General features: G+C 42.7%; 1 protein-coding gene across 3 annotated transcripts in view; it reads left to right on the top strand.

The window, feature by feature from the left end:
* Window positions 1–21,853, top strand: part of garem (GRB2 associated, regulator of MAPK1) — a 163,215-nt gene that overhangs the window by 31,092 nt on the left and 110,270 nt on the right. The gene's annotated exons all lie outside the window — the stretch shown is intronic.

The raw sequence follows: 21,853 nt of genomic DNA, 5'->3' as shown, positions 1-21,853 counted from the left end.
TCAAGTTTGTAAGATTGGAAGCTGGCCAAGACAGCATGTAAAAGCCAGATATCTCTGCATTTTGACATAACCATTCCCTTGTGATCCAATAACTGCTTTAATATATTTCTACTTGCGATACTTACCAGAACAAAGCTTTTAGCCGCATATGCAAGTAGGCATTTATAGTGCTCAGCATTCTATACTGCTGGTCTACTGACCTGAGTGACTTGACTTGAAAGTGTACTTATTGACCTGGTGTGCTATTGTTTCCTCTGCAAAAGTGGTAGTTTCTTCTGTAGCAGGTGAAAGATATTAATTGCTTTAGGTTTGTAGTAAGGGGTGAAATCAATTTTGAAAGAGCTTGTAAAATGTTTGAAGGTCTCTTCCCCTCATTTTCAATATGTACATATGCCAATTTTTAAGAACAATAATTTTCAAATCCGATGAGCAGTATTTTGTGGACTGTAACAAGAATATTTTGCACAAATAGCTTGAAAATGGATATTAAATTCTAGTCCAAATTCAATGTGGTGCCTAACATACAGAAAAATTCTTAAAATATGGGTAACATTGAGTATAGTGCAAAAGCAACATACTGCAGATGCTGGAAATCTGAAATAAAATCAGAAAATACAGGAAATACTCAGCAGGTCTGCAGTATCTGTGGAGAGAAATAGAGTTAATGTTTCAGGTTTGTGAAGAGTTGCAGCAGTACAATGCAGTTTTAAGTAAGCTTTACCAGAATATGTTAGACTACAAATGTTGGGTGGATTAGTTAAGTTTATCTGCATTTATTTTTTTCTTCAAGTACTGTTTACCTTTTAATTCCAGAGACTAGTTTGATTCAGAACAAACAAGTTTATTGATGTAAATTTCTGCATAAGCAAATAATTTTTCATTCAGTCATAAAACCTTGCAGTATGGAAACATAAATGACATTATTTAAGTATATTAAGAGTCAAGTATGGATGAGCCTTTTAGAAAAACAATTGTTTGAATGCTTATTAATATTGTTGCATCAAGTTACGGGGTTGTGGTGGGTGGAGGGGGTTGGTGTTGGAGATGCAACAGCACCTGCCAAGCCTGTGACTTCTACCAGCAAGAAGGACAAGAGCAGCAGGCGCATGGGAACGCCACCATATCCAAGCTGCCCTCCATATCGCACACCATTAAGACTTGGAAATATATCGCTGTTTTTTGATCGTCACTGGGTAAAAATGATGGAATCCCTCCCTAACAGCACAGTTGGGAGTACCTTCACCACATGGATTCAGTGGTTCAAGAAGGCAGCTCACTGCCAGCTTCTGAAGGCAATTGGGGATGGGCAATAAATGCTGGCCTGGCCAGCAATACCCACATCCCATGAATGAATAAAAAAAAATTCAGTCCCACTTATCCATGGGTCACAGCGTATCAATAAATTTTCCCACCAACTGAAAAATAGGGCTTTGAGTTCTTACATTTTAATTTCAGCTCTGATTCTAGTGTTTATTATGTGATTAAAAATTCCATTTCCTGTGATTGTTGCCATTGTGAAACAGAATTTATCTGGAGGTGTTAAGTTTCAGATTCGTGACTTTCCGTTTGAGGTTTACAGGTGTGGCTCGTCAACGTGTGGGTGTCTGAGTTGGCTCCTATTCTGTGTTGTCAGACTGCATCTGCAGAAAACAGGACACTTTTGAAATGGATGTTTTTTATACTGTGCTCACACAATTGGTCACGCTGTTAATTTGAATGCTTTGTTGTCTCTGCTGTTAATGCTTCCAGATTCTAAGCCCAGCATTTCCTGCCAGTTTTTCCAAAGTAATTTCCCATTTGCCACTGTCAGTCAGTACAGAAGCATTTGCCAGTTTAGAATAAAGTAGGGCTACCCATGACTGATCTGAGATTGACAAAATATTCCATTCCATTCAAGTGGTATGTTGGCCTTGATCACAAGAGGTTTTGAGTATTAGCAAGGAGTCAACAGTTTTAGTTTGGGAGAGAAAATTTACAGAAGGAATGAAAAATATACTTTTTGACCTCATGCAGTCCCTTTCAGCCAGGAAGTGAGGCCAATCAAAACTGTATTCTTCATAGAACTCCTGGATCGAATGACATATTGATCAGTTGAGTTGGACAATGTTGTATGTATATGTGTTGAATTGCAACAGTCTGATGGTGTGAATCTAAGGGGGAGACGGCGTAGTGGTAATGTCACTGAACTAGTAATCCAGAGGCTTGGGCTAATTCCCTGGTGTCATGGGCTAGTCTCAGTAGTGGTGTCATGAAACTACCATCGATTGTCATAAAAACCCATCTGATTCACTAATGTTCTTTAGGAAAGGAAATCTGCTGTCCTTTCCTGGCCTGGCCTACATGTGACTCCAGACCCACAGCAATGTGTTTGACTCTTAACTGCCATCTGAAATGGCCTAGCAAGCCACTCAGTTGTCAAGAACAATTAGGGATGGGCAATACATGCAGCAGCAATGCCCACATCCCATGAAAGAATTAAAAAAAATCTGCACAAAGTTACATCCTACTTTTCTAGGTTTACACTTCTCCAGTAAGAGTCAGAACTAGTTTACTTAATGTGGTACATTCCACACCTGTTAATTCCAAGTCATTTTTGTCTGAAAGAAATTGATGATCCAGTATTTTGTATTAAGCAAAATAATAGTAGAGGCTCTGTAGCACAGTTTCATTTCAAATTAAGCAACTTTGATTGAAAGCAGACTGTAATACACCACTCATTCCTCAGTTACTGAATATTGTAACTTAGTTGGGTTTATTTAATGTGTTGCAGTAAATCTTAATCTGTTATGGTAAATATGATTTAATATTCTGTCTGCGTCCTTGAAGTGCTCTTGACCAATATGATTAGCTTTTGGAAGATCCGAATCTTGTTTCCTGTAAGCCCTCAGTTTTTTTTGTGTGATATGTCTCCGCTTTAAAGGCGTCTGCAAACTCAACATGAAATCCTGTGACATTGATCACAAGTCGTGGGAGTCAGTTGCCAGCGTTCGCCAGAGCTGGCGGGCAGCCATAAAGACGGGGCTAAAATGTGGCGAGTCGAAGAGACTTAGTAGTTGGCAGGAAAAAAGACAAAGGCGCAAGGGGAGAGCCAACTGTGTAACAGCCCCGACAAACAAATTTCTCTGCAGCACCTGTGGAAGAGCCTGTCACTCTAGAATTGGCCTTTATAGCCGCTCCAGGCGCTGCTTCACAAACCGCTGACCACCTCCAGACGCGTATCCATTGTCTCTCGAGACAAGGAGGCCAAAGAAGAATTGTAGTAAAATTAGTTTTGCGATCATCTCTAATTCCAAGCATTTAATTTGTGTAAAATAAAGCTGCGCCACTCAATTTTGGATGCAGCAGACACTCTTGCTTCATAGAGGTGCTATTTAAAAATCACATTGGGTGTCAGTCTTGGCTCAATGTTAGCATGTTTGCCTCTGAGCCACAGATTTATGGGTTTAAATCCTATTCCAAAGACTTGAGAACATAATCCAAGCTGACACTCTATTGTAGTGCTGACTGTGTGCTGCATCAATGGAGATGCCATTCTTCAGATGAAATGCTAAACCAAAGCCTTGTCTGCCCCCTTGGGTGGACGTAAGGATCCCCTAGAACTACTCAAAGAACAGCAGGGACTTCTCCCAGTTTTCATGCCGATATTTATCCCTCAACTGGAATTATTAGAAGCAGATTATCTGGTCATGTATCTCTTTGCTGTTTGTGGGACATTTCTGCATGCAAATTGGCTTCTGTTTCCCTACATTACAAAAAAAACAACTTGTACTTATATAGCTCCTTTATCGGAGTAAGATGTGTCAAGGCGCTTCACAGGAGCATTTATGAAACAAAGTCTGACACTGAACCACAACAGGAGATATTAGGTTGGATGGTCAAAGAAGTCGATTTGTTAAAAAGGAGGAAAGAGGTGTAGGGAGGGTATCCCAGATCTTGGGGTCTAGACAACTGAACGGAGCAATTAAAATCAGGGATGCACAAGGGGCCAGAATTAGCGCAGTGCAAATATCTGAGGTTGTGGGGCTGGAAGCGATTACTGAGAAAGGGAGGGGCGATTTGAAAACAAGGATGAAAATTTTAAAATCAAGACGATGCTTGACGGGGAGCCAATGTAGGTCAGTGAGCACAGGGATGGTAGGGGAACAGGACTTGGTGTGAGTTAAGACACGAGCAGCAGAGTTCTGGATGACCTCAAGTTTATGGAGAATAGAATGTGACAACGTTTCAGTAGTACTTCACCAGCTGTAAAGCACTTGGGATATCCTGAGGTTGTGAAAAGTACAATATAAATGCAAGTCTGAATCCTTTTATATGGTTTTCTGGTGACTTGTATGGAGGATCTGCTGTCCTTAGAATTAAGAGATGACTATAGAATGCCATATGCTAGGGCTTGAGACTTGTGGAACCAATAATTCCAAAATCACTTTTAGAAAAAAAACATAGAAACATAGAAAATAGGAGCAGGAGTAGGCCATTCAGCCCTTTGAGCCTGCTCCGCCATTCATTATGATCATGGCTGATTATCCAACTCAGTAACCTGTTCCCACTTTCCCCCCATATCCTTTGATCCCTTTCACCCCAAGAGCTATATCTAACTCCTTCTTGAAAACATACAATACTTTGAACTCAGCTGCTTTCTGTGGTAGCGAATTCCACAGGCTCACCACTCTCTGGATGTAGAAATTTCTCCTCATCTCAGTCCTGAATGGTTTACCCCATATCCTTAGATTATGACCCCTGGTTCTGGACTCCCCCACCATCGGGAACATCCTTCCTGCATCTACCCTGTCAAGTCCTGTTAGAATTTTACAGGTTTCTATGAGATCCCCCCCTCACTCTTCTGAACTCCAGCGAATATAATCCTAACCGTCTCGATCTCTCCTCTTACGTCAGTCCTGCCATCCCAGGTATCAGTCTGGTAAACCTTTGCTGCACTCCCTTTATAGCAAGAACATCCTTGCTCAGATAAGGAAACCAAAACTGCACACAATATTCCAGGTGTGGCCTCACCAAGGCCCTGTATAATTGCAGCAAGACATCCCTGCTCCTGTACTCGAATCCTCTCGCTATGAATGCCAACATACCATTTGCCTTTTTTACTGCCTGTTGGACCTACATGCTTACCTTCAGCGACTGGTGTATGAGAACACCCAGGTCTTGTTGCATATTCCCCTTTCTCAGTTTATAGCCGTTAAGATAATCTGCCTTCCTGTTTTTGCTACCAACGTGGATAACCTCGCATTTATCCACATTATACTGCATCTGCCATGTATTAGCCCACTCACTCAACTTGTCCAAATCACCCTGAAGCTTCTCCGTATCCTCCTCACAACTCACCCTCCCATCCAGTTTTGTGTCATCTGCAAATTTGGAGATATTACATTTAGTTCCCTCATCTAAATCATTAATATATATTGTGAATAACTGCGGTCCTAGCACCGATCCCTGCGGTACCCCACTAGTCGCTGCCTGCCATTCGGAAAAAGACCCATTTATCCCTACTCTTTGTTTCCTGTCTGCCAACCAATTTTTTATCCATCGCAATACACTATCCCCAATCTCGTGCGCTTTAATTTTACACGCTAATCTCTTATGTGGGACTTTGTCAAAAGCCTTCTAAAAGTCCAAATAAACCATATCCAATGGCTGTCCTTCATCAACTCTACTCGTTACATCCTCGAAGAATTCTAGTAGATTTGTCAAGCATGATTTCCCTTTCGTTAATCCATGCTGACTCTATCCGATTCTACCACTGTTCTCTAAGTGCTCAGCAATAAATTCATTGATAATGGACTCTAAAATTTTCCCCACTACCAACGTCAGGCTGACTGGTCTATAATTCCCTGCTTTCTCTCTACCTCCCTCTTTAAATAGTGGGGTTACATTAGCTACCCTCCAATCTGTAGGAACTGTTCTAGAGTCTATAGAATCTTGGAAGATAACCACCAATGCATCCACTATTTCTAGGGCCACTTCCTTAAGTACTCTGGGAAGTAGATTATCAGGCCCTGGGGTAAAAGCAAAATACTGCAGATGCTGGAAATCTGAAATAAAAACGAGAAATGCTGGAAATATTCAAGTCTGGCAGCATCTGTCGAGAGAGAAGCAGAGTTAACGTTTCAGGTCAGTGACCCTTCTTCAGAACTAGCAGATATTAGAAATGTGAAAGGTTTTAAGCAAGTAAAGCGGGGGTGGGGCAAGAGATAACAAAGGAGAAGATGTAGATAGGACAAGGTCACAGAGAATAACCCACCAGAAGGTCATGGAGCAAAGGCAAACAATATGTTAATGGTGTGTTGAAAGACAAAGCATTAGTACAGATAGGGTGTTAACGGACTGAAAACTGATCAGCCACAAGTACACACATGAAAAAACTCAGCGGGTAGGAAAATTGAACAAACTAAGATAAAATAAAATAAGCACAAAAAATATTAAAAAGAAAAGAAAAATAACTCAAAATGAAAGTAAAATGGGGGGCCCGTCATGCTCTGAAATGATTGAACTCAATGTTCAGTCCGTCAGGCTGTAGTGTGCCTAATCGGTAAATGAGATGCTGTTCCTCGAGCTTGCGTTGATGTTCACTGGAACACTGCAGCAATCCCAGAATAGAGATGTGAGCGTGAGAGCAAGGGGGAGTGTTGAAATGGCAAGCAACCGAAAGCTCGGGGTCATGCTTTCGGACTGAGCGGAGGTGTTCCGCAAAGCCAGTCTGCGTTTAGTCTCCCCAATGTAGAGGAGACCACATTGTGAGCAGCGAGTACAGTATACTACATTGAAAGAAGTACAAGTAAATCGCTGCTTCACCTGAAAGGAGTGTTTGGGGCCTGGGATAGTGATGAGAGAGGAGGTAAATGGGCAGGTATTACACCTCTTGCAATCGCAGGGGAAGGTGCCGTGGGAAGGGGACGAGGTGGTGGGAGTAATGGAGGAGTGGACCAGGGTGCCGTGGAGGGAACGATCCCTTCGGAATGCTGACAGGCGAAGGGAAGGGAAGATGTGTTTGGTAGTGGCATTACATTGGAGGTGGCGGAAATGGCGGAGGATGATCCTTTGGATATGGAGGCTGATGGGGTGGAAAGTGAGGACAAGGGGAACCCTGTCGCTGTTCTGGGAGGGAGGGAAGGGGTGAGGGTCGAGGTGCGGGAAATGGGCCGGACACGGTTGATGGCCCTGTCAACCACAGTGGGGGGGGAATCCTCGGTTGAGGAAAAAGAGCTATCAGAATTGCTGTCATGGAAGTTAGCATCATCAGAGCACATGCGTCGGAGACGGAGAAACTGGGGGAATGAAATGGAGTCCTTACAGGAAGCAGGGTATGAAGAAGTGTAGTCAAGGTAGCTGTGGGAGTCGATGGGCTTATAATGGATATTAGTGGACAGCCTATCCCCAGAGATGGAGACAGAGAAGTCGAGGAAGGGAAGGGAAGTGTTGGAGATGGACCACGTAAAGGTGAGAGAAGGGTGGAAATTAGAAGCAAAGTTGATAAAGTTTTCCAGTTCGGGGCGGGAGCAGGAAACCGCACCGATACTGTCATCAAAAAGAGTTGGGGGAGGGGGCCTGAGTAGGACTGGAACAAGGAATGTTTGACATATCCCACAAAAAAACAGGCATAACTAGGACCCATGCGGGTACCCACAGCAACACCTTTTACTTGAAGGAAGTGAGTGGAGTTGAAGGAGAAGTTGTTCAATGTGAGGATAAAGTTGAAGGAGGCTCAGGAGCATAAACACCAGCATAGACCTGTTGGGCTGAATGGCCCATTTCTGTACTGTAAATACTTTGTAATACAATGTAATGAATTTCTAGAATGTATCTGAAACACTTTTCTGGTTATGTTTTAGAACTGACAGAGCAGGGCATACTGGATTTAGTGTTTGGTAATTTTTGCTGAATACTTGATGGAAAGGGATCATCTTGCAAATAGTGACCACAATATGATTGAATTTGATATTAGCTTTGAGAGGGAGATGGGAGAGTCACAAAACAAGTTTTTAAATCTAAGTAAGGCGAACCTTGGAGTGTTGAGAAATAAGTTGACTGCAGTAAATTTAGTTATTGGTTAAACCTACAATCAATGGAAATTATTCAAGGAAGTATGTGGTGAACAACATCCGGTCTTAATTTTGTTTTGTTGTGTGCAGTCTATTCATTTAAACGTGTGTGGCTTTCAGTTTTTTTGTGCAGCTGTGCACATGCGGTAACTTAAAGGGGCCGACTTGTGCTGGGCCTGTGTGGGAACTTCTGGGTTGTTGCGCAGCCTTGCGGGAACATTGGTGGTGGGATAGAAAGCCAGTGTATAACTTGAAAAGACAAAAGCTTAATTTGTGTAGATAAGCAACCATAGTCAAGAAATGAGGTAAGAGATACTATCAAGATAAAAGACCAGGCTTAGTTCTATGGTTCTACACAAAGGAAATATGGAAATGTAGAGAACTGAAGAACTACAAAAAGCAATAAAGGAATATGAAAAACAACTTGCAAGGGATATCAAGCTATCAAATCTAAAAGCAGAAGATTGATAAATGTATTAAGAGAAAGTGAGTGGTAAATGGAAACGTGCGCCTATTAAGGACAGATGCAGGAGAGACTATGATGGATAATAAGGAAATGGCAGACTAAGTACTTTGTATCTATTTTGACCAGTACAATAAAGATAAGTCAAGGAGAGAAACTAAGAGTTTAATACAAGTTTAAAAAGTGACTTGAGAGAAAAAGACTTGCATTTATATAGCACCTTTCATGACCAACTCAAAGCATTTTACAGTCAGAGGTACTTTTGAAGTGCGGTCACTGTTTTAATGTTGGAATTGCGACAGGGGAGATGATGCCGTAATGGTAATGTCACTGGACTAGTAATCCAGATGCCTAGGCTAACGCTCTGGGAACATGGGACTAATGCTCTGGGGGCACGGGTTCGAATCCCACCATGGCAGATGGTAAAATTTGAATTAAAAAATCTGGAATTAAAAGTTAATCTAATGGTGACCATGAAACCATTGTCAACAGTTGTAAAATAACATCTGATTCATTAATGTGCTTACCTAGTCTGGCCTACATGTGACTAGATCCACAGCAATGTGGTTGACTCGTAAATGCCCTCTGAAATGGCCTAGCAAACCACTCAGTTGTATTAAAACCGCTACAATGTGTAAGAAAAGTAACGATTCCGGACGGACCACCCAGCATCAACCTAGGTACTGGAAACGACAACGGCAAACCCAGCCCTCCTTACTAACGTCCAGGGGGCTTGTGCTAAAATTGGGAGAGCTGTCCCACAGACTAGTCATGGAATCATACCTTACAGACAATATCCCTGACACCATCTTCACCATCCCTGGGTATGTCCTGTCCCACCGGCAGGACAGAACCACCAGAGGTGGAACAGTGGTATACAGTTGGGAGGGAGTTGCCCTGGGAGACCTCAACGTTGACTCAGGAACCCATGAAGTCTCATGGCATCAGGTCAAACATGGGCAAGGAAACCTTCTATTGATTACCACCTGCCACCGTGCCACTGCAACCCCCCCCCCCTCAGCTGATGAATCAGTGCTTCTCCATGTTGAACACTAATTGGAAGAAGCACTAAGGGTAGCAAGGACACAGAATGTATTCTGTGTGGGGGACCTCAATGTCCATCACCAAGAGTGGCTCGGTAGCACCACTACTGACCGAGCTGGCTGAGTCCTAAAGGACATAGCTGCTAGACTGGGTCTGCGGCAGGTGGTGAGGGAACCAACAAGAGGGGAAAAAACCTACTTGACCTCATCCTCACCAATTTACCTGTTGCCGGTGCAGCTACCCATGACAGCATTGGTAGGAGTGACCACCGCATAGTCCTTGTACAGATGAAGTCCCGTCCTCACGTTGAGGGTACTCAACATCGTGTTCTGTGGCACTACCACTGTGCTAAATGGGATAGATTTCGAACAGATCAAGCAACTCAAAACTTCAAAATAGTTTCATGGAATCTTTTGTGTCCATCGAGAGGACAGATGGGGCCTCCTTTAAAAGTGTCATTGGAAAGACAGCATCTCCAGCAGTGAAGCAACCCTCTATCGTACACTGGAGTGCAGCCTTGATTTTTGTGCTCAAGCCTCTGAAAGGGACTTGAACCCAGAACCTTCTGACTCAGTGGCAGAAGTGCTACCAACTGTGCTGCTACTGACATGGACAAAAATAGATAAATTTCCTACACCCAATGATTTATCACAAAATAAATAGCTGAGGAAGTTGTAGCTGCATTAATCATAATTTTTAAAACTTCTGATAGCAAGAATTGTGTCTTTAGATTGCAAATTTGTAAATGTCACTATTATTTAAGAAGTGAGGGAGAGGGAAGCCAGGTATCTACAAACATGGCAGCTTAACATCAGTTGTGAAGAAGTTAATGAAATCAATCATCGAAGACACTGTGACTGAGCAATTGGGCTAGTATGAGGTGATCAAAGAGTCAGCATGGATTTGTACAGGGTAGATTATGTCCGACTAATCTAGTTGAAATTTTTCTGAGGATGTCCCTAACATGTTGGATAGGAGAGCGTCTATATTGACTTCCAGAAGGCATCTGATGAGGTATTACAAAGGAGGTTGTTAACAAAACTGAAAGCACATTGAATTGAAGGTGATCTTGTTGCATAGATTGGGAGGTAAGAGAACGTAAGTAGGGATAAAGGGCCTGATTTCTGATTGGCAGGGTGTGACAAGTGATGTTTCCTCTGGGTCTGTACTGGCCTTCATCTTTTCATGAAAGATATTAAAGGTTTGGATGAAGAAAAAGAGAGTTGCCTATCCGCATTTGTAGATGGCACAAAGTTAGGAGGCACAGTAAGTTGTGTGGAGTAGGAAGCGATAGAGACATGGGGCTGGATTTTATCTTGGCGACAGGGATCGCGGCAGTGGGCTGGAAGGGTTGGGGTGGGGGGGCAACCCTGCCTTGGCTCTTTATCAGAGCCTCAGCCAAATTCACTGGTGGGCAGGTAATTAAATGCTTGCCATCGGGGATGTTGCCCCCTTTTAGGGACAAGATCCTACCCCAAGAGCTGCTGGCCAATCAGAGAGCCGGCAGCTCCACCAGGAACAGTGGCCACTGCTGGTACTGCAGGAGGACCAGGAGCAGCCATGGAGCCCCGGACTGCAGATAAGTGGGTGTGTGGGTTCACTGGGGCCTGTTAGCAGGCTCTGGCGAGGTGTGGGTGTTGGCGCAGGGGTGGCCTTTGCCATTGGGGGCCCTCCATGGGGTACAGATTGCCCAAACAAGAGGCACCCCCTCAACGCTGCCCCCAGCTCTCGGAGGCCACGGTGTTACTGGGTGGCCTCTCTCCACATGGCAGAGTGCCCCCCTTGCCGCTGGTTGAATGCCAGTGGTGGCTGGAAGAGGTCATTAATTGGCCACTTAATGGCCTCAATTCTTCCCCGCTCCCGACAAAATTGAATGGTGTCAGGAAGAGGGTGGGCACTGCACCCCCGCTGCCTTCCTAGTATTTTATGGCCCTCGACCCCCCACCTCCCTGCCTGTCCCTAAGTGGCTGATAACATAGAACAGTACAGCACAGTACAGGCCCATCGGCCCATGATGTTGTGCCGAACCTTTAACCTACTCTAAGATCAAACTACCTACATACCCTTCATTCTACTATCATCCATGTACCTATCCAAGAGTCGCTTAAATGCCCCTAACGTATCTGCTTCTACTACCACCGCTGGCAGCGCATTCCACGCACCCACCACTCTCTGTGTAAAGAACCTACCACTGACATCTCCCCGAAACCTTCCTCCAATCACCTTAAAATTATGCCCCCTGGTGATAGCCCTTTCCACCCTGGGAAAAAGTCTCTGACTATCCACTCTATCTATGCCTCTCATCATCTTGTTACCCCTCTATCAAGTCACCTCCCATCCTTCATCGCTCCAATGAGAAAAGCCCTAGCTCCCTCAATCTTTCTCCGTAGGACATGCCCTCCAGTCCAGGCAGCATCCTGGTAAATCTCCTCTGCACCCTCTCTAAAGCTTCCACATCCTTCCTATAATGAAGCGACCAGAACTGAACACAATATTCCAAGTGTGGTCGAACCAGGGCCTTATAGAGCTGCAGCATAACCTCGCGGCTCTTAAACTCAATCCCCCTGTTAATGAATGCCAACACACCATACGCCTTCTTAACAACCCTATCAACTTGGGTGGCAACTTTGAGCGATCTATGGACATGGACCCCAAGATCCCTCTGTTCCTCCACACTACCAAGAATCCTGTCTTTAAGCCTGTATTCCACATTCAAATTCGACCTTCCAAAATGAATCACTTCACACTTTTCCAGGTTGAACTCCATCTGCCACTTCTCAGCCCAGCTCTGCATCCTGTCAATGTCCCGTTGCAACCACAGCCTTCCACACTATCCACAACTCCAGCAACCTTCGTGTCATCGGCAAACTTGCTAACCCAGCCTTCCACTTTCTCATCCAAGTCATTTATAAAAATCACAAAGAGCAGAGGTCCCAGAACAGATCCCTGTGGAACACCACTGGTCACCGAGCTCCATGCTGAATATTTTCCATCTACTACCACCCTCTGTCTTCTATGGGCCAGCCAATTCTGTATCCAGACAGCCAACTTTCCCTGTATCCCATGCCTCCTTACTTTCTGAATGAGCCTACCATGGGGAACCTTATCAAATGCCTTGCTAAAATCCATGTACACCACATCCACTGCTCTTCCTTCATCAATGTGTTCTGTCACATCTTCAAAGAATTCAATAAGGCTTGTGAGACATGACCTGCCCCTCACAAAGCCATGTTGACTGTCTCTAATCCAACCATGCTTTTCCAAATAATCATAAATCCTGTCTCTCAGTATCATCTCCAATAATTTGCCCACTACCGACGTAAGACTGACTGGTCTATAATTCCCAGGGTTATCACTATTCCCTTTCTTGAACAGGGGAACAACATTTGCCACCCTCCAATCATCTGGTACTACTCCAGTGGACAGTGAAGACGCAAAGATCATCGCCAAAGGCGCAGCAATCTCTTCCCTTGCTTCCCGTAATATCCTTGAGTATATCCCGTCTGGCCTCGGGGACTTATCTGTCCTCATATCATTCAAAATTTCCAGCACATCCTCCCTCTTAACCTCAACCATAGTCTGAGTGAGTGGGCAAAAACTATAGCAGATAGAGTTCAATGTGGGTGTTACGACCAGGTGAGGAAGAGGTCTCGGGTTCCCTTTAAGCCTTCACCTGTTACCATAACAGGGTTTTATTTTTAAACAAGCCGTGCTTTTTAGCTCCGCCTTGGTGAATCCTTGTTCACCGCTTTCTAATTATAAGGCAAAGAAACCAGCACAAAGAGGCTTTCTTGGGTTTAAAGCAGAAAAGTTGAAATTTATTAAACTCTAATTCGGTTAACGCCTACGGATACACGACGCGCCCACGCTAGTATGTATACGCGATGCAAATAGAGACAGAAAAGAGCAGAAGAAAAATAAAGTGAAAAGGTTTGAGGCAATCTCTGAAGAGTTTTTGTCTGGTTCTTTGAGCTCACTGTAGAGTCCTTGATTTTAGGTAGATCTTGTTTTTCGTTGAGACCCAGTATTCTTAAACCTTGTTTGCTGTAGGAGACTTTTCTCTCTTGGGGTTCATGTGTCTTCAGTGGATTTAGAGGCTTCTGAGAAAGAGATGGGAGAGGCTTGGGGAACTTGCTGCAAATTTTATTTAATAGCAATAAATTACCATAATCAACTGCTGTAAGATATTTTGCATGGTTAGAAATTCAAATTAATTGTAACAAATTTAGATAAGCTTTTTAGCTGTCTAAATAGTCACCTGCAGAGTCTTGCATCCCTCTTCATTGCTGCACAGCATAACAAATTCTTTTGACTTTACAATGCTGAATTCATTGGATTAATGCTCATGCTCTTGCATTTTCATCATTGAATTTCACTTTACGGATTCTATTTCTAGCCGAATTCTGGCAATTATGCAGGCTTAACAGGATTTGAACAGTTGCCATTTGTTGGAAGTGTTCTGATGTCCTCTGTCAGAACAAATGTATATGATTTGGTCGCAACAATTTGAACCAGTTATCAGAAAGTAAGCTGGGTCTCCTCATTCCTAGAACTGATTGCTAGAGGAATGTAGTTTGGAAGTAATTGTCCTGTGTTTCTGTTGGGTAAACTTGTTTGACTATTTAGGCTTAACTCTGAGATGGAATCTTGAATACCCTGGCCAATTAATAAATTGTCTTTGTTTTACCCTAAATTTAACAAAAATTGGGTAGCAAGCTTAGGTCAGTTAGTAGACTTATTTAGGGTACAGTACCAATATTATTTGGATTAAGAATATTTCTCAATATATTTTTATGCTGTGCCACAACTAGGCTTTTATGAACCTCATTCCCTAGTTCAAATTTCTATAGCTGCTACCAGTCCAGATCTGTAATAGCTGGTTATGCCATCCTAGTATTATATAACTGAAGTGTTATCTCTGCAGTATCTAAGTTGGGAAGGCCAAATCTAAAATTGTGTTGATGGGTATTTTCAGTTCGTGAATGTTGTACCTGAATTTCTACAATGCTGGGTTGAAATCTTAGTGGAGAAAAATATTACAATTCAGCTGCACAAAATTTACACTTTACAGGATCCTAGTAACAATACTTTATTAAAAATATATTTTTATAAAGTAGGTAGAATACTGTAACAAAATATATTGAAAGAACAGTAGAGTTATTCATATTCCATAGATTAGATTTATTGATGTGCTAATGGAAGTTTCATTCACATCACTTTCTGTACAGTGTTCAGTAAAGTAGTTGCATTTCATGTGGGTTTTTGCAATCTGTATACATGGATGTCTCGCTTAAACTTTTGAAGATTAGACGTGCATTTTTTGAACTAGTTCCATTGAGTATTGGTGCTGTAAAAGATTTAGGTAGCAATGATTCCCTACACTTGTGCAATGTTAAATGAGAAAAATGATAATGGATTTTCACCTTTCCTTGTAAAAGTTACAATAAGTATAAAATATTGTATTGAACCTACTTCAGTTGCACACAGTGCTTATGATGTATACAACTCCTGTTATAAATACAGCTTATATCTATTGTATTTCAAAAGCCATGGCTAAAATAACTAGAACAGACATCTTACTAAAGGTAGTTCAGACTGAAGCTTTCTGACCTCTTTGTGCTGTGTGTCAAAACACCCTCTCCAGATTCAGTTAATCTTCGATTTGATCGCAAAGGCGAGTATTTTTTTGAGGTATTGCTGGACTGGGTGCCAACATAGGCAGCCAATTAGCAAATAACAGGATGAGGAGGCTGCGTGAACATCCCCATCCTCAATGATTGTGGAGTCCAACACACGAGTGCAAAAGACAGGGCTGAAGTGTTTGTAATCGTTCGTATCCAAATGAGTCAATTGGATGATCCTTCTCTACCTCCTCTAGAGGTTGCCATCATTACAGATGCTAGTTTTCAGACAATTCTGTTTACTCCACGTGATATCAAGAAACAGATGAGGTGACACAGCAGTCTACAGGCCCTGATAATATCTCATCTGTACTGCTAAAGACCTGTGCTCCAGGCCTAGCTGTACCCTTAGTTAGTTCCAGTACAGCTACAGCACTGGCATCTATCTGACAGTGTTCAAAATTGCTCAGGTATGTCTGTCGGTAAGAAACAGAAAAAATTTGGCCAATTACTACCCCATCAGCCTGCTGCCACTCAACAGAAAAGAGATGGAATGAGTCATCAACTACGCTATGGAGTGGCACTTACCAATAACCTCATCGAAGGTCAGTTTGGGTTCTGGCAGAACCCCTCTGCTCCATTACACCTTTGGTCCAAATATGGGCATTAGCTGAATTCCAGAGGTGGGGCGTGGATGACTTCCCTTGACATCAAGGTGGCATTTGACCAAATGTAACACCAGGAACCCGAGTAAAATTAAAGACATTGAGGATCAGGGGACACGCTGCACTGGTTGGAGTCATACTTGACACAAAGAAGGATTGTTGTCATTGGAAGCCACTTTTCTCAGCCCCAGGCCATCACTCCACGTGTTCCTTACTGGTCCTAGACCAAGCTACCTTTAGTTGCTTCATCAATGACCTTTCCTCCATCATAAGGTCCGAAGTGGGATGTTCTATGATGGTGTTCAGTTTCATTTGAATTCAAATAATGAAATACATGCCGTCATGCAGCAAGACCTGAACAACATCCAGGCTTGGGGTGATAAGTGGCAAGAAACTATAATGTGGCGAGCAGCACACCTGACTTTCCAAACTCTTTCTACCACCCACAAGGTACAAGTTAGTTGAGTTATTGCATACTCTTTCCATGTGTGCAGCTCCAACAACATTCAAGAAGCTCAACACTGTCTGAAACAAGATTCTGAGTTCTGATGAAATGTCACAGACCTGAAATGTCAACCGTTCTCTCTCCACAGATGTTGCCAAAACTGTTGTGTATTTCCAACACTTTCTGTTTTTATTTCATATTTCCGGCATCTGCAGTATTTTGCTTTTTTATTTTGGGATGAAGTTAATGTTGCAGGAGAGCAAGAGGGAGTAGAGATATTGGCTAGGATATAAATAGATAGAAAGCAGATGACATCATTCAAAATTTAACAAGTCATGTGCTCCAGATAGGTTGCAGCCTAGGTTGTTGAGGGAAGCTAGGGTGGTGTTAGCAGAACCTCTGAGCAAAATTTTTCGGTCATGCCTTGTGTATGGCGGGGGTGCCAGAGGACTGGAGGATTGCAAATGGCATACCCCTACTCAAAAAAGGGATAACTACGGTAGCTATAGAGTCATGGAGTTATACAGCACAGAAACAGACCCTTCGGCCCACCGTGTCTGTGCCGGCCATCAAGCACCTAACTATTCTAATGCCATTTTCCAGCACTTTGCCCGTAGCCTTGTATGCTGTGGCGTTTCAAGTGCTCATTTAAATACTACTTAAATGTTGAGGGTTCCTGCCTCTACCACCTCTTCAGGCAGTACGTTCCAGATTCCAACCACCCTCTGGGTGAAAATTTTTTTCTTCAAATCCCCTCTAAACCTTCTGCACCTTACCTTAAATCTATGCCCCCTGGCGATTGACACCTCAGTTAAGGGGAAAAGTTTCTTCCTATCTAACCTATCAATGTCCCTCATAATTTTGTATACCTCAATCATATCTCCCCTAGTCAAGTTTAATGGCAGTAGTGCAAAAAACTACTGGAGGTCATTGTTGAGAACAAAATTAATTCTGTCTTGCATAGATTAATAAGGGGCAGCCAACACATTTGTTCAAGGCAAATTGTGTCTGACTAAACTGAGTTACTTGACGAATTAAGAGTTGCAGATGATAGAGCAGGAGATGTATATGTGGACTGGAAAAAGGGATTTGATAAAGTACCACAAAACAGACTTAATTGGAAAATACATGAGACAGTGGCAACATGAGGGTGTGCAATTAGCTAAGGGATATCGGGGAGAGAGTTGTGGTGAAGGGATGTTTTTCTGACTGGAGAGAAGTATGCACTTGGATCTTCCAAGGATCGGTGTTAGGACCATTTTTTTTTGTTATATATAAAGAAGCTGGACTTGGGTATAGGAAGTACAACTTTGAAATTTGCAAATGATACAAAACTTGGAAACATAGTAAATAGTAAGGAGGATAGTGGCAGACTTCAGGTGGCCATAGATACTGGTGAATTGGGGAGACACATGGCAGGGCAATTTAATGTGCGTAACTGTGAAGCGATGCACTTTAGCAGCAATATCGTGGAGAGGCAATATAATCTAAATGGTACTATATTGAGGGGGCGTTGGGTGCAAGAGCAGAGGAGCCTGGAGAAGCATATTCACAAATATCTAAAGGTGGAAGGGCAAATTGATGAGTTGGTTAAGAAAGCATATAGGATACTTGGCTTTGTAAATGGGGGCATTGAATACAAAAAAAGGTCATGCTAAGCCTTTACAAATCACTGATTAGGCCTCAGCAGGGTTATTGTGTACAATTCAGGGCAGATTACTTTAGGAAGGATGTTAAGGCCTTGGAGAGGTGGTTTACCAGGATGATACCAGAGTTGTATTAATCACCACTTGTTTCAGATGCACTTGGCACTTAATACTCTGCTATGCCAATTAGCTAGATAAGAAATCAAAGGATAAAAATGCACCAGTAATTCCATTTCTATAGAAATGAGTTGGAATGATTGGGTTCAGACTTCTGTAGATGTCCTGTATGAGTAAAGTGGCCAGATAATGTGCATATTATTCTGTTAAATGAATGTTACTTTGCTGGAATGAACTGAGAGAGTCAATAGGAATAGTATCTATTCTCAAATGTCCCAGACTGTGGCATACTGTCCAATGTGACATTCTCATAGCTTTGGATTTGAAGGGTTAAGTATTGGAATTTTCAAACAGAAGTGTTAGCTAGGTGTTTTATCAGAAACTTGATGCTAAAAGCAAAATGGACAAAACGTGAATACAGTTGCATCATTTTTAAACTGATAAATCTTCTAAGTTTGTGGTATTGATTATTAATAGTACAAAGCGTAGATAACTGGTTGTTTTTCTTGCATGTCATGCATATTTTGTCTTCCAGTGGAAACTTAGTAATATTCAAGTAACAAGCAAGTAACATTGGCGCCACACAAGTGCCAGGCAATAACCATCTCCAACAAGAGAGAATCTTAACCATCTCCCCTTGACATTCAACGGCATTACCATCGCTGAATCCCCCACTATCAACATCCTATAGGGGCTACCATTGACCAAAAACTAAACTGGAGTAGCCATATAAATACCATGGCTACAAGAGCAGATCAGAGGCTAGGAATCCTGAGGCGAGTAACTCACCTCCTGACTCCCCATTGCCTGTCCACCATCTACAAGGCACAAGTCAGGAGTGTGATGGAATACTCTCCACTTGCCTGGATGGGTGCAGCTCCAACAACACAAGAAGCGCGACACCATCCAGGACAAAGCAAGCCCGCTTTATTGAACCCCATCTACAAACATTCACTCCCTCCACCACCGACGCACAGTGGCAGCAGTGTGTATCATCTACAAGATGCACTGCAGCAATGCACCAAGGCTCCTTAGACAGTACCTTCCAAACCCACGACCTCTACCAACTAGAAGGACAAAGGCAGCAAATACATGGGAACACCACCAGAAAGTTCCCCTCCAAGTCACACACCATCCTGACTTGGAACTATATCGCCGTTCCTTCACTGTCGCTGGGTCAAAATCCTAGAACTCCCTTCCTAACAGCACTGTGGGTCTACCTACCCCACATGGGCTGCAGCGGTTCAAGAAGGCAGCTCACCACCACCTCCTCAAGGGCAATTAGGGATGGGCAATAAATGCTCGCCTGGCAAGTGACGCCTACATCCCATGAATGAATAAAAAAAAAATTGGTATGGATATGTAGTTGAAGAATTTTAATGTTCTTTGCCCAACTGGAAGTGACTAAAACTTGTCTGACCTGTGGATCTCTAAGGTGGCTAAATAGTTTTGAATATATAGGATAGAATGTAGTGCTGTATATGGATATATGTGAAATATTAGAATTTACGTACCGTTCTTTTGCTATATTCTACCAAGGCATAGCGTCAATATTTTAGAGCTGCAGCTGGCACTAAAATGAATGCACTACTGATGTCTTCTAGAGGGTTGCTTGAAACTTGTGGTATAAATAATTGATCCAGATGGCACTATTTTCGCTAACTGCTGTTAAATGCCATTAGATGATTGGCCTGACCTGTCATAATCTCTCTGGCCCCCCCCCATTTTTAAAGAAAATCCTTTTTAAGCTTTAAGATTCTAGTTCAGGTGAAAGCCATTAACAGAAATATGTAATAAAAACAGTTTCTCTCCACCGATGCTGTCTGAGTATTTCCAGCATTTTCTTTGTCTTTTTTGATTTCCAGCATCCATAATATTTTGGTTTAGTTTTACTGAAATATGTAAATTACTTGTTGCCGATGGTTGGTGATACCCCTAGCCCTGCAGTTGAAAAGAAAGGATCTTTTCCCAAAGGAGAGCCTGGAACTTGACAGTAAGTGTCTGCTTCCCACTATTTTAGGTCAGCAATGTAATCAAGGATAGAAGCTTGAGTCTGCACTCTAGCAATCCAGGAGCTGCTTGCATTTTACACGTGAGAGTGGAAGGGGCAGCGTGGAATGTTTTTATCCAGGTGAATGGCACTGGAGAAAAGGAGATTTGGATTATTCTTGACCTCCAGGATGATCCTAAAGTGATTTCAATCTCCATCATGTGCGCGCTCTCCACTGAGTTCACTGCCCTCTTATTCTCTTGTAATGTCTTCCTCCATGTAAACTCCCCAACTCATATTCATGACCACTGCCTTGACCTTGCCCTCTCATGTGGCCTCACTACTCCCATCGTATCAATCTCAGATAATGCCACCTCTGATCACTTCCTTGTCTCACTGTCCACCTACATCCCCCTTCCACAACCCAAACCTGCCTCCTTCTGTTTCTGCCCCAGAAAAAAAAAATCCCCCAATTCACTTACAACTGCACTTGCAAAATTCCAACTGCCAAGCCTTTAACCCTCTGACTGCCATGACATTTCTGCAGCTACTAATTTGCTGAACTGCACTCTCACCTGTCTTTTGGATGAGACGTTAAAATGAGGCCCCAGCTGTCCTCTCAAGTCGTCATAACGGATCCCATAGCACTATGTTGAAGAAGAGCAGGAAGCTTCGCTGGTGTCCTGGCCAATATTTATTCATACAACATCACTCAGAACAGATGATCTCATTAGCATTACATTGCTGTTTGTGGGAGTTTGCTGTGTGCAAATTGACTGCTGTGTTTCTGAGATTACAACAGTGACTCCAGTCCAAAAGTAATTCGTTGACTGTAAAGCTGTGTGGGGCGTCCTGTGGTTGTGAAAGGTGCTATATAAATGCAAGGTTTTTTTTGATGTCCTAGTCCCCAATAAAATATTAGTTTTTCTCACCCTGGCTGTTTCCCCTCTACGGTTCGCATTTTAAAAAATTTTCTCTCCTATCTTCCCTAATGCCCTCTTCAAACTCAATCTTGTCCATGAGATCCACCTCCTGCTCTCTTGACCCTATTCCCACGAAACTGCTGACCACTCACCTCTCCTGGGTCCCATGTTAGCCGATTTTGTTCACAGTTCTTTTTCTTCAGGTGTTTGCCCCCCCCCTTCTTTAAATCTGCCATTAATACCCCTCTCCTCAAAAAAAGAATTGACGCACCAAATCCCGATCTATGACCAGATGGGAGAGTGGGAATAACTAGATTGCCTAAATGGGATAAATGGATACACAGTGATACTCAAATTCCCAAGATAAAATTCACACAAAATAAACTCTTCTTGCTTTCTGAGCATACCTGCTGATCTGAGCAGATGGAGGAGCATGTTGTCCAGCTTGTTGCTGGAGAAAGTAAACCCCGTAACAGTGAATGTGCTCCCCCTTCTCTTTCACTTTCACTAAATTTTGAGTGGTTAGAATGTGGAATTGATATCAATCATTGTTGAAGCAGAGTCCATAAATTATTTTAACAGGGAATTAAATAATTGCTTAAAACAGAAATATTAAAGGATTTGGGGAATGAGAAGGCAAGTGGGATTAAATCAGGTTGCTAATTTGGAGACAGACACTAGGACAAACCTGATGGTTCAACTGGCCTGCTTCTGTGCTATAACATTCAATGTTTTCTTGAACTATATATGACTCTGAATGTCTGTTCCTTTAAGTAGTGTGTAATCTGAAGTATATCCTGTAACTGTACATCATGTACTTCATTGTACAGAACAAGAAAGAGAACTTTGGGTGGGATGTTGCTTGTTTGTGTGTGAGGTTTCCATGTT

The sequence above is a fragment of the Heterodontus francisci genome, chromosome 5 (assembly GCF_036365525.1).
Source record: "Heterodontus francisci isolate sHetFra1 chromosome 5, sHetFra1.hap1, whole genome shotgun sequence".
Taxonomy (NCBI): domain Eukaryota; kingdom Metazoa; phylum Chordata; class Chondrichthyes; order Heterodontiformes; family Heterodontidae; genus Heterodontus; species Heterodontus francisci.
The sequence above is the reverse complement of the archived record's forward strand: the minus strand, read 5'-3'. Positions and strand labels throughout refer to the sequence as shown.